This window comes from Hyperolius riggenbachi, chromosome 7 (genome assembly GCF_040937935.1).
Source record: "Hyperolius riggenbachi isolate aHypRig1 chromosome 7, aHypRig1.pri, whole genome shotgun sequence".
NCBI lineage: Eukaryota > Metazoa > Chordata > Amphibia > Anura > Hyperoliidae > Hyperolius > Hyperolius riggenbachi.
In genome coordinates this window covers 281,633,051-281,646,503 of record NC_090652.1, presented here as the reverse complement: position 1 = coordinate 281,646,503, position 13,453 = coordinate 281,633,051, and the positions used below count along the sequence as shown (strand labels likewise).

The 13,453-nt window shown below is 42.1% G+C and overlaps 1 protein-coding gene and 1 long non-coding RNA gene across 6 annotated transcripts in view; one reads left to right on the top strand and one right to left on the bottom strand.

Moving 5' to 3' along the window:
• The window catches only part of LOC137525080 (uncharacterized), a 57,188-nt gene extending 53,249 nt beyond the window's left edge, over nt 1-3,939 (top strand). The window contains exon 3 of the long non-coding RNA XR_011022858.1: nt 3,630-3,939. This is a non-coding gene — a long non-coding RNA (uncharacterized lncRNA). The remainder of the gene's footprint in view (nt 1-3,629) is intronic.
• The window catches only part of ZEB2 (zinc finger E-box binding homeobox 2), a 209,097-nt gene that overhangs the window by 123,214 nt on the left and 72,430 nt on the right, over nt 1-13,453 (bottom strand). The gene's annotated exons all lie outside the window — the stretch shown is intronic.

The window sequence follows — 13,453 nt, the reverse complement described above, 5'->3', positions numbered from 1 at the left end:
AATGTGGGAGGAAACCGGAGTGCCCGGAGGAAACCCACGCAGACACGGAGAGAACATACAAACTCTTTGCAGATAGTGCCCGGCTGGGATTTGAACCAGGGACCCAGCGCTGCAAGGCGAGAGAGCTAACCACTACGTCACCGTGCTGCCCAGAATAGAATAATTCCAAACGTGCTGCAGTATATTCAGGGCAATGGATACAATTAAATGGCTGTAATTCTGTTCTAGTACATGGGTGTCTGAGTGAGCGAATGTCAGTCTGTTCAGACCAGTATGTAATGTGTGTGTGTGTGTGTGTGTGTGTATGTGGGGGGTACTATGGGTGGGGCAATAGAACTGTCGTTCAGGAAATGCTTTTAAAAACAAAGAAAACCCTCCGAATCCACCATGAGGAGATGAACTAGTCCAAAACCGGTCTGTTCTGTCAGATTTTAACTGGTTACTTTTTTTGCTGTAGTTCATGATGCATATAGGCTTAAACCTCTAGCTGAGCTCCTGAACATGTGATTATGCCGATTAAATATTGCCTATAAGATGCCTACTGGGAAATTTACACCAACAGAGGCTGCAATCAGCCCCACCCACTGTCTGCTGCTCTGTTGCTCTGAAATGGGTAGTTGTTTTTTTAAATAAAAATCTTTATTCAAAAAGTTGAATACTTAACAAAGATAGTCAGTTCACACTTGAGAAGGCTTAGCTGATTAAACAGGGGGATAGAGTTTAGACAGGAGGCTTCATATACTCTGAAATATGTTATTACCTAGATCACAGTCAAAGGAGGCCCTTCGGTAAATATACACAAGACAAAATGTGAGTTTAGATCAATTTTAGCAGAAGAAATCAAACCTCAAAAAGCATTTCCTAAAACCACCAGCAACACAACAAAGACGTCACAAGCCGATCGGACTGTAATTTTTGTTGGAGTCGTTTTCTAATTTTTATCTCCTATCAGTTCACCTTGTGCTAAAGCCTCTCTGTACGTTTCCTTTCACACACTGATATTTGTTCGTACTGTTTTGCCTTTTGTTTGAAGCTCGCTTGTGTGAAGATGACATCAGCGCACAAAACAATATCGTGCCTGTAAGACCGTCTCGTGGGGGCTGTTATATTTGACTTTGTTGCAGTAAAATTCAATTTTCGAAAAAAAAAAAAAAAAAACACAGAGGACTGTGTATTAACCCTCTCTCTCCTGCATCACACCAGCGTGGTGATTGGTATATAGGTCACAGCGGAGAAGATTTAAGTTGCTTTTTGTTAAATAATCCCTGTAAGCTGCTTTGCATTCCCCCTCTACAACCTGGTCGCCCCCCTTTTTACTAATAATAATGTTAAAGTCAGAGTTACAGAGTATTGCTGGTGCTTAACAGGAAATCTTATAGCCTAACCCTGGGTACAAATCAGAATACACCATCGGATGGCGCTGTAGGCAGAGGGCCCAATTGATCCATAGGATTGTGTCAAATCAGGATCCTGCTGCTAAAAATCCTGGTTGAGCATTTTGGCTGCGTTACCTGAAGCTGCCTGCTTGAAGGAGTTAACAACAAGCTCTGTGGATAGTGCTGCTAATACTTGGCTCTTCAGGCTCTGTGCAGAGTTTAAAGCAAACCTGTATAATAAATGTCTATAAAGTATACCTGTATGTCTATTTTTTTTTTATAGGTATTTGTATGTTCTTCCCGATTTGCTACATTCCTTGACTTTGTTTATGTGAAGTTCCATTCCTCAGGTATCCCCACTTCCTGCCTGGAAGACTTGTTGACAGATATTCCCACTTCCTACCTCCAGAGTGCAGACCTACAGGAAGTTTACAAACAGGAAGTGGTGATATCTGAGGAGTAGGACTTTACAGAGATAATATAAAGGTATGCATCTAATCATGCTTCAGGGCAGAACACACAAATATGCTTTATTTAGTGGTTTCACCCATCTGTTTTCCCTTTTTTCCCTGTGGCATGTAGATTTTATTAATTCATAATTAAAATCTCTGATGGATGTGCACAGGAAGTCTGTCCTCTGCATTTGTTTTCCTCAGTGTATGTGAAAATAACTGTTGTGTTCCCTAAAATGTTTGTTCTGTTCTTTAATCACACTGCTGATTTGCAAATGAATTAAGAAATATGACCAGTTGCTATGGGCAACAAGTTCAGTTACTTTTCACAAATGAGGCCCTCTGACAAGGAGAGCTAACTGAAGACCAGCGCCCACTGGTCTTATAAATGATGTCACAACAACTAGAGAAGTTGGCAATTGATTCATTGGAGACTTCAAGAGTGCCTAGCTGATTTGCACTGTTCAACAATTACTATATAATTTCATAAATCACCCCCACATGTTGACGCAAACAAATACCGAGTAATATAACTAAAAACAAAAAAGCAGGATAGTAACATTAGTAGTTTGGTATGTTGTTTCCTATTTTATTTATTTCACTTGGTTTCATTAGATTCTCTAAGTCACTTATAAGTTCCCATCTTGTTTCGTAACTAAACTCCCACGTGATGACGTAAGAATTTTCGAATCAGGATGATACCATTTATTGGCTAATTTAGAGGTAAATAAAAAGTAAGTTTAAAGAGAAACTCCAACCAAGAATTGAACTTTATCCCAATCAGTAGCTGATACCCCCTTTTACATGAGAAATCTTTTCCTTTTCACAAACGGACCATCAGGGGGCGCTGTATGGCTGATATTGTGGTGAAACCCCTCCCACAAGAAACTCTTGAGTACTACTCTTGGCAGTTTCCTGTCTGGGAACCTTGCTGCATTGTGGGGCATAGCTGTTTACAGCTGCTTCCAACTGCCAAAAAAGCAAGCAGCAGCTACATCACCTGCCAACAGTAAAAATGTCACCGTGTGATAAATGTCCGAATGTAAATCAGGGATTTAAAAGATTTTACAAACACTGACTAAATTATTTATACATAATTATTGTAAAAATAATAATTACATTATTTTCCCTGGAGTTTCAGGGCCCGTTTCCACTATAGCATTACGAAATCGCCGGCGAATCACCGCAGGCAAATCGCATGCGGGTGCGATTCCGCATGCGTTTTTTGCCGCGATTTCGCATGCGATTTCGCATAGGTAAGGCTGTATGCGATTTTAACCATGTCACTGCCTGTGTGAATTAACATGGGTACCTATGCGAAATCGCATGCAAAATCGCGGCAAAAAACGCATGGGGAAAACGCATGCGATTTCCCTATTAAATACATTGCGTGCGATTCGCCTGCATTCCACACGCAGGCGAATTCTGAGGCCCCTACCCTGCAGATTTTTTCTGCACAGAAAAACGTGCGGGGAAACGCACAAGTGGAAACAGTCCCATCCACTTGTACTGACTGTGCGAATCCGCATGCGTTGCCCGCATGCGGATTCGCGATAGTGGAAACGGGCCCGTTCCTGTAGCCAAAAGCTTACTATTTATTTACCTCTAAGTTAGCCAATAAATGGTATCATGATTTAAAACTTCTTGATTTTAATGATAGCTAACACGGTACAACACTCTACTGTGATGACATAAGCAAACACTGAGTAACATTGCTAAAAATAGTAATAATAATACATCCTAATTGAAACGTTTGTAACCTAGATTATTTTTTAAAAATATTTTTCATCTTACTTTTCAGCTGTATATCGCCCCAAACATGGACTCAAATCTTTGGTTTTTTTGCGTTGTCTCTGCTTAACTTCTCTAGCTCGGAAGAGGTTAAAGGTTGGGAGAGAGATTTTTGTTTTCTTCAGGAGAATAGGGGACAGGATCAAACACCTCTACAGAACAAAAGGTGATGTCAGGGGTCGCCCAGTCACAAAACTCCCTGCACAAGAGATATTGCAACCTTTCAGAGCAGTTACCGGGGCAGCCCAGCAAAACATCCCTGACGTGAGGAGCACAAAGGGGAGAGAGGACAGAGGTAGGTATTGTTATGCACACGCCTCTGTGGCTGTAATGTGTCCATCCCCCCACCGCCATTCCCAACATAAGCTGGACAGAGAAAGTAAAAGAAGGCCTGGCTGAAAAGACCAGCCATGTGTTCCTTCCACCTCCTGTGTGTCACCAGCTGATGCTTAGCAAACTTCACCTGATGAATGGCAGCACAATGCAAATGATGGATCCAGGCCCTCGCCAGATGAGCGTGCAATTCAATGGGTTGGAGACCCCCAAGGCTGATGAAAATGTAAGAGATGCAAAACCCCTATAATCCATATATTAACACACGGCTAACTTACGATATCCCTCTAGACTCAATAAAGATTAATGTGCTGTAAACATATCAGTGCTACACATGTTTTTTTTTATATTTATTTGTTATGTAATATTGTTGAAAATGATCTTTCCATGTGATTTTGTGGTTAGCTTTGTATTTGCAGAACGGAATGTTGTGTCCGAGTGGAAAAAAGGGTGTCCTCTTCTAGTCCTGCAGCTGTTGTTCTTCCTGGCTGGTTAAGCTAATGGTTGTTCTGCCTGCACAACCCCATCTAGTACATCAATGGTTATTGCTGTGATTCCGGACTACAATCCATTACACTACAATCCATTACACTACAATCCATTAAATAACGGGAAGCTCTATTGTCCCTCTTCAAATATGGCATCTGTACTCTCTTTGGAGTACAGACTGGCTAGAAACCCTCATCTTCTTGCACTAGTAACTAACTGCAAAGAGCAGGAGTCCCCATTACTTAATGTCTACACTTGCACAAATGAAGTGAGGTTACGATCTGATTATTTTTTCTGTGCAGCTTGTGCAGGTAAATGCAAGGGTTAATAAACAGGTGAGCAAAGGTACAATAAGATTCTTGTTTACAGTGCAAATCTCAGCTCTTCCTGGTCAGTAAGACAGCACCTATTCAGTAAGGAGTCCCTGGGCAAGACTGCGGGATGCCTACTTAGTGGTTGCAGCTTTAAAGTGCTTTGAGTCCAAAAAACGCTATATAAATGTTTGGATCAATATTATTATTACATTATTATATATTACTCTTTGAACAAACAAGAGGAAATTATATACTTAAAGGAACCCGAGGTGACATAAGGAGGCTGACATATTTATTTCCTTCTAAACAATGCACATTGCCTGGCGTTCTTGCTTATCCACTGCCTCTAATACTTTTAGGCCCTGTTTTCCATGGACAGTTGAACTGTGTGCTCAGCAAGCAGTTACCAGGCAGCAGCGAGCAGTTACCAGGCAGCAGTGAGCAGTTACCAGGCAGCAGCAATCCGTTGCCAGGCAGCAGCAAACAGTTGTGAGAGTGTGAGAGGCATTTCACTGCCTATCCACTATCCATGGAAAAGAGGCCTTAGTCGTATTCCCTGAACTAGCATGCAGATCAGATGTTTCTGACAAAAATCAGACAAGATTAGCTGCATGCTTGTTTCAGGTGTGTAATTCAGGCACTACTGACCAGAAAGATGAGCAGGACAGCCAGGCAACTGGTATTATGAAATACATATGGCATCCTCCATATGTCTCTCACCTCAGGTTAGACATTACGCTTTTAAATGATCAACTACCACTTATTTAGGCAAGGCCAAATTCCTTCCATTGGGGACAGTTAGACAGTTGTATTGTGTCATTTTCTTTTTCTTCTTGTATCTTTCTATCTATTGTTATCCTGGCTTTGGAATCAAACAGATATCCAGTATGGGGGAAGATATTTTTAACCAAGATTCAAGTAATTGTCTCATTTCCCTCTAAATACTGAAAGCTATTGTGTAACGATCAGATCAGTTTTTCACGTTAACCATAAAAAAATAAAGTGTCATCTGGGTAGACAGCTTTCGTAACCTGAAACCAGTTTCATTGCTGTGCAGAGATCACACATGTGGATGTTGCAAGTCATCACAAATTGCCAGTCGCCACCAACCCTCATCCAGATCAGTCATAACAGATGTCCCAATACAAGACAGTAGCCTCACTTTCGTAATGGAGAAGTGTTTCATACAAGCCTGTGTTGACCCCAAAGTTCCTAATCAGAACATAATATGAGATATACCTATAAATCCGACGTCTAACTCAGCCATTTGTTTATGTCTTAAAGGATACACGAACTGACATGTGTCATGATGAGATAGACATTTGTTTGTACAGTGCCTAGCACACAAATAACTATGCTGTGTTCCTTTTTTTCTTTCTCTGCCTGAAAGAGTTAAATATCAGGTATGTAAGTGGCTGACTTGGTCCTGACTCAGACAGGAAGTGACTACAGTGTGACCCTCACTGATGAGAAATTCCCTTTTTTTATCTCTTTCTTGCTCTCAGAAGCCATTTTCTGCTAGGAAAGTGTTTTATAGTTGGAATTTCTTATCAGTGAGGGTCACACTGTAGTCACTTCCTGTCTGAGTCAGGACTGAGTCAGCCACTTACATACCTGATATTTAACTCTTTCAGGCTGAGAAAGAAAAAAAGGAACACAGCGCAGCTATTTGTTTGCTAGGCACTGTACATACCCATGTCTATCTCATCATGTCACATGTCACTTCGGGTATCCTTTAAAGATGAAGCAAGGCCTGACTAAACCATAATTGCACAAGGCCAATTGAATCCTGTACGGTCACCTTAAAGTAGGTAAGTCAATGTAAACAATGTAAAGAAGCAAAGTGATGACGAGGAAACCTTTCCTGGATCAAATGTGGTTGGCAAACTCAACTACAGCTCATTTCCTCTCTTCTCTGGATTGAGTCAGTGGGCTGGACAATCGAGTAAGAAGTGCAGCAGATTTATTTATTGTATTTATAAAGTGCCAACATATTACGCAGCGCTACAGACGTAGCTTTTGTATGCAGAACAATTTCTGATTTCAGAAACACTTTAAAGTCACAAAACAAAACAAATGAATTAGTAGAGCTATGAGCTATCTTTAAAGAGTTGCACATGTTTTTAAAAAAATTAGCCTGCCGTTTATATATAATAATATGCTGCCGATTTAGACTGGTTTCACCCTGAGCTGCATACAAGTTGGAAAAAAAAATTGCATCATGTCAGAAAAAATAGCATGTCGCTGGTCAACTCTAATAATTTCCCCCACACTCCATACTTTCTCTGTGGTCTAAGTAGTCATTGTTCTCCCCTGAGTAACTCCAACAGTCCACTCTGTCATGCAAAGGCAATACCATCAGTCAAATCTATAATCTTGTATGACAGATCTTACACTGCAAGTAAAACTATATACTAGAAAAACTTTATCCCACTTTAACGTTTGAGTCTGTCATCTCAGAAAGGCCTGTGTGCTTGGACTACCTTAACATTTTTAAGTCAACATAGTTCAGAAATCAGACAACTAGGATTGGAGGATTAGCTATATAATGCCAAAAAATATATTTCATTTGACCTTTTACAAAATATGGGTACCAAATATTCATCATGGCTAGGCCTGGCTGTTACTCCAATAAAGATTGTGCAAGCCATTCTGGGTGGCCCTGTCCACAGCTGGATGGCTAACTGACTCCAGCCCCACGCCAAACTAATCCATAAACGTTTTGTAGGCCTCCTTATTGGGTGAACTGCAAAGCCTCTCTAGAGCAAAATTTGATGTCTCCGACCTTGAGCCCACTTCCGGAGTACTACTTATACTCCACTGATGACAGTTCCACCAATCAAATCACTTGGAGCTCTTTGCCAAGAAATTAGCTGTCTAATCACAAGACACGACATGGCTTCTTATTTTAATGATTTTAGACTCTGATGAGAAATAAATATGATTATCAGTAAAAAAAACAAAAAACAAAACAAAACAGTAGCTATTTGGAGGAGATTTCTGGGCTCCATAAATTTTACAAACTCTACACTTTTCGCACAACCGATAATATTTTATTCTACGATCTATGTGCCGTTGGTGCCAGACGTCCAATAAGGACTCTGGCAGGAGAAGCGTTAAAAGGCAGTACTGATGAAGAGGTCTATTATTACAGCTGCAAAGCTCTTGGATGAGACTGATTGATTAAGACCAGATGGATGGCTACACATAGGTGTGACAAAAATAGAGGCACATTGCCAACATTCCAGGCATTGTCCTCCTATAGCCAGGGAGGTGGATGGACCACGACTGGACCTTTAGCTACCTCCTGAAGAGATGAAGAATGGAAGAATGTTAATGGCACAGTAACTCTTCTACTCCTTGGGTTTAGTGACACTGGGAGGACAATGAATCATGCTGGACCTTCTTACACAAACTAATCTCCAGTCGTACCTTGGTGATTTAAAATACCAGCTGGCCTGGGTGACTCTCCAAAGTTGGATTACAGTCTCTTTGTGTGTTTGCGTGCTATCTATTTTTCTAAGGAGGTTTAGGGTGTCTGACGCTAAGGAGAAGTATTTCTAAAAGTTATTTTTGTCTCAAGGTAAAAGCCTGAGTATGGAATTTTGCAACCTAGGCTTGGGCCTAAGTAGCAGTTATGGCAAACGGTGGCAAGATTTAACAGTGACTACACACGGCAAAGGTTACCAGCAGAATAATGATGTTGTCATGATTCTATGATGCACTTGGGGAGTGTCTTTCTATGCGTAAGCTCAAGCTGTGCCGTATCAGTAACAATGTGGTGGGATTGGCAAGACACAGGTACCATAGTTTATGAGCGTGTCAGGCAGTAATGAGCTTGTTAGCCTTTTTCTCCTTGAAAAGGATTTAGGTAAATGTGGACAGACTTTCTTCCTTTAAGGTAAACCTGAGAGAAATACAGTAACAGGATTTATACTTACCTGGGGCTTGCTCCAGCCCTCTGTAGTCCATTGGCTCCCTCGGTTTCCCTCCCAGTCCCCTCCATTCTCCCGCTGTCAGCCCCAGCCGCGCATGCGCAGTAGTCCCCGACTGGCTCATTGACAGCAGCAGAGAGGATGGGAGCGGTTGGATACAGAGGAATCCCACGCGCTACAGAGTGGTGGAGGAAGCCCTGGGTAAGTATAAAGAGGTAAGAGGTATTTGTCTCAGGTACACTTTAAGAACATACTCTGAGCACTCATTGGTAGCTACAGTTGAGGTTGCAGCCAAACCAGGGACCCTGGACCAGAGGAGTCCACCAAGTTCCCTCCTTTGCCCACTGTATTAGCACTTCATTGTTGCTATGCTAGTAATGATCAGTTCTACATACGGTTTGAATAGTGGTAATCATTAACAAACTGCCCCCCTCCTCTGCTTGCACTTCTCTGACACTGCGGCTGTCTTTGGCAGGTTTTGGGGCTTCATATCAATTATTATGTACATAGCGCTTGAGGAAGCCCCATGCAAAACTCGCACTGGGGCCCACAGCTCCTTACCTACACCACTGAGGAATGCAACACACGCAATGGAGACCCGGGTTCGAATCTCGGCTCTTCCTGTTCAGTAAGCCAGCACCTATTCAGTAAGGAGTCCTTAGGCAAGACTAACACTGCTACTGCCTATAGAGCACACCCTAGTGGCTCCAGCTCTGGCGCTTTGAGCCCACCAGGAGAAAAGCGCGATATAAATGGTTTGTGTCTTGTCTACCTGGTACTTCGGCATTTATTATATGAACATGCTGGAGGTTACCACCAGACAGCGCCGAGGGAAAGGCCAATAAAGCCTCCTAAGCATTGATTTGAACGCAATGTGCGGGGTTCACCTTAAAGTCGCCTAGGTAGCATTCACAGTTGTCCAGTGACTTTACTGGTTGCCTGGAGCTGATCTTTAACTTCTCCATTGCCAGGGAGCCTTTTATTGCAGCAATGACAGACAGCTCTTAATTGCCAGAGCCCTGAGCAGCGTTTTAGCCCTCCGTCCCTTCTGTGCAGGGCAATGCAGCAGATGGACCATTCTGTGTAACTTCCATTACCTACAGGCCTTCTATTCTCCCCTTATGAATGTTTTATTTCCAGGAGGGCAAAGGTCTGGCCAGGAATAGGATGCAGTTCTCTGCCCAGCCCCCCCTCATGTCTCCAGCAGTCACAGTTCATCCCTATTGCTCTCAGCATGATGTTTTCACTAATTCTCTCTTGCACAGACCTGAAACTGTTACCTACTTGTTATAAATCTTCTCAGGTTTCACCTCAAGCATTCTGGGAGGGGGATTCTGATTGGAGGCAGGGTCTGTAAATTTTACTGGCTGCCCCCCACTCCTTAGAACGGGACATAAGAGGCCACAGTCTTACCTGACCCCCTCCTTTATCCCTGACTGATGCTGTTATCTATACAACATAAGCAGCAGCTAAACTAACTCAGCCACCTTCATCTTCCTTCTGATCAGAAACATACATAGCCCACAGGAGTCCTTAGTTTCCAGAGACAGTCGCTTTAAAGTGAACCTGAACTGAGTAAAATTATTTCAAATAAACACATGAATATTACATACTTACCTCGCCATCAGTTCCTCTCAGAAGTTCACCATTTTCTTCTAACAACGATTCCTTCCAGTTCTGACAAAGATATTAGTTGCTGCCAGTTATAACTGAAAGGACAACTAATGTGCAAGGTAATGTCTATGTTTCCCTCTCGCTTAAGTGGGTGATATTACAGTTTAACAGTGTGCTGACCAGGAAGCTGTTTTGGGGGTAATTCCCCTTTTTAAAATGGAGGATGGAGAAGTCCATTGATCACAGTGGACAAACAGGACACGGATTGATGAGTAGACTACACAGGAGGCAAGTATGATGTGTGTATGTTTATTTTGACTTTTAATTTTCAGTTCAGGTTTGCTTGCAGCCAGCGGCCATACTCTATGTATTGTCTACCCACCCGATCAAGGACTAATAGTTCCCTAATCGAAAACTGGTTCAGGAAATAACGATAGCTTACCGCCATGCGATCGCCAGAAAAATGCTGTTAGTTTTTCAGAAATGATGTAGCTTTTTTTAAATCGACTATTTATAAAAGGTAAAAGGTAGGCAGTAGAAATTTGAGAGATCGGACAGGTTTTGGACTAATCCATCTCCTCATGTGGGATTCCAAGGTATTCCTTTATTTTCAAAAGCACTCACTAGATGGCAGTGCTCCAACGGCCAGAATAGTGTGCACAGGGGGAGACTGGCTTTCCAGTACCATTGTAAAGGTCCTTTTCAGGGAGATCTTTTAAAAGGAAAAAAGTTTGTTTAAAAAAAAGGGGGAAATAGATACCAAAAATCCCCCATAAGGAGATGGACTAGTCCAAAATCTGTCAGATTTTTATTAGCTACTGTAAGCGACAGAGACATAGGAAAAACTAAATTTATATTGCATTTTACTCTGGAACAAATGTATATTTAATACACAAATATTTTAAACTTTACATTGTTGATATAGTTGTTCTTTAACTACAGCGCTCCCTTAAAGGACATCCGAGGTGAAAATAAACTAATGAGATAAACAATAGTATCTATCCTCCTTCTGTAAAAATGACTTTTTTTTTAGATATCCCAAAGTTTTATTTCATATTTAAATCTAATTTTTAAGTTGTTACTGTTTCATTGCCTCTGCTCAATGACACCTTCATTGAAGTATGCCAGAGCTCAAATCTATGAATTATTGACCCTTTTTAGCTCTTCCCTGCTCTCGGAAGCCATTTACTGACAGGAAATGTTTTATGGCTGTAATTACTTATCAGTGACGGTTATGCTATAGTCCGACCCAGACAGAAACTGTTACTTGCATACCTGATAATTAACCTTTTCAGGCATAGAAAGAAAAAAAGGAACACAGCAAAGTTATTTATGTGCTTGACACTGTACATACACATGTCTACCTCATCATGTCACATGTCACCTCGGTTGTCCTTTAAGCCAAAGCTACAGCCTGTGACTGGGATGGCTGTATGAGATCTGTATGGCCAGCTGTGGAAATTCATTCTGACCACAAAATATAAAAATAAATATTGTGTTCTGAGAACAAGTGGAGCTACCCGGGAAACAAGTTACAAAGTTGTCCACTGACCACTGACAGCTCTGCAGAGAAGTTCCTCATACGAGGGTGTGATGTCGTGCAAGTACCGTGAGAAACAGTGACTGCAGCCTGCAAGCCATGGTCACGTTCACAGCGAAGGTGGCCCTCTACTTGAGAGCGAGCTCGGGCAGGCCAGCCCTGTCCCATCAGCCTCAGGGCGTTTACCAGAAGAGCTGGAACGCAATGAGTCACTGACCTGGGACAAGCATGTAGGTCAGGTGTCCCAACACTTCGCTGGCGGTTTGTTCCAGGTCAGCGACTCACTATACATCCAAGCAAGGAAGCAAGCCAAAGACTGACAGCCCAAAAGCTTGCACCTTTACAAAGAACCGCACTACAGGCCAGCCTAGAGTCCCTGAGCGCCTCAAGTCCAGAGGTGTGTGAATTAGTGATTGTGTGGTTGCAGATAGCAAGACAGTGTTTTTTCATCTAATAAATAAATCAATATAAGATGTATTTCTGATGCATGCTTTAACTTTGGGCTTCCCACTCCTTCTGTGATCAACACCTAACACTAACCTTTAAATTCTTACCCAATCGACTAACCTTCCCATGTCCTTTCCTATAAGCTTCTTTATCAGTGCCTAACCCTAAAATTAAAATCCTTGCTCATTTCACTAACCTTCCTAAACCCTTTCCTGTAACTTCCCCCATCAGTGCCTAATCCCTAATCTTCAAATTCTTGCTCATTTGACTAACCTTCCCCTGCCCTATCCCATAACTGCTCTTATGAGTGCTTGAAGAAAACCTGAACTGAAAATGAAAAGTCAAAATAAGCATACACAAGTCATACTTACCTCCGTGTATTCTACTCCTCAATCTCTTTCTCCTCTCCCGCGTCCTGTTTGTCCACTCCATTTTGAAAATGACCATTACCTCATAACAGCTTTCTGGTCAGCACACTGTTAAACTGTAACATCGTCCACTTGAGCCATAGGGAAAGATGGACATTACCGGGCACATCAGTTGTCCACTCAGCTATAACCGACAGCAACTGGTGTATAACTGACAACAACTGATATATTTTAGTTCTGACAAAATGTCGTCAGAACTGGAAGGGATCATTGTCAGAAGGAAATGGTGAGCTTCTGAGAGGAACCGATGGCAAGGTAACTATTTAATGTTCATTTGAAGTTACCTCATGTGTTTATTTTAAATAATTTTACTCAGTACAGGTTCCCTTTAACCCTAACCTTTAAATCCTTGCTCATTTGACTAACCTTACCTTGCCAATAACATTAACTTTAACTTACCCAATCCCCTAACCATACTTAGGAGCAGGCATGCTAGTGAGTAATAAGGGGTTAATCACCCATAATGCCGCCGTCCACCCTGCGTTTCAAAGAGCTTGCACGTGTCCTATTGGTCGCGTTGCAAGCCTCACCATGGCGCACTTCTTCCTTCCGGCTTGAAGGAGGAAGTGCACCATGGTGAGGCTTGCAAGGCGACCAATAGAACGCGTGCAAGCTCTTTGAAACGCAGGGCGGACGGCGGCATTATGGGTAATTAACCCCTTATCAACCAGCCGCTCAGCAGCGGCAATTAAGCTTCATTTGAATCACGAATATTAACTTGTGATCACTCATGA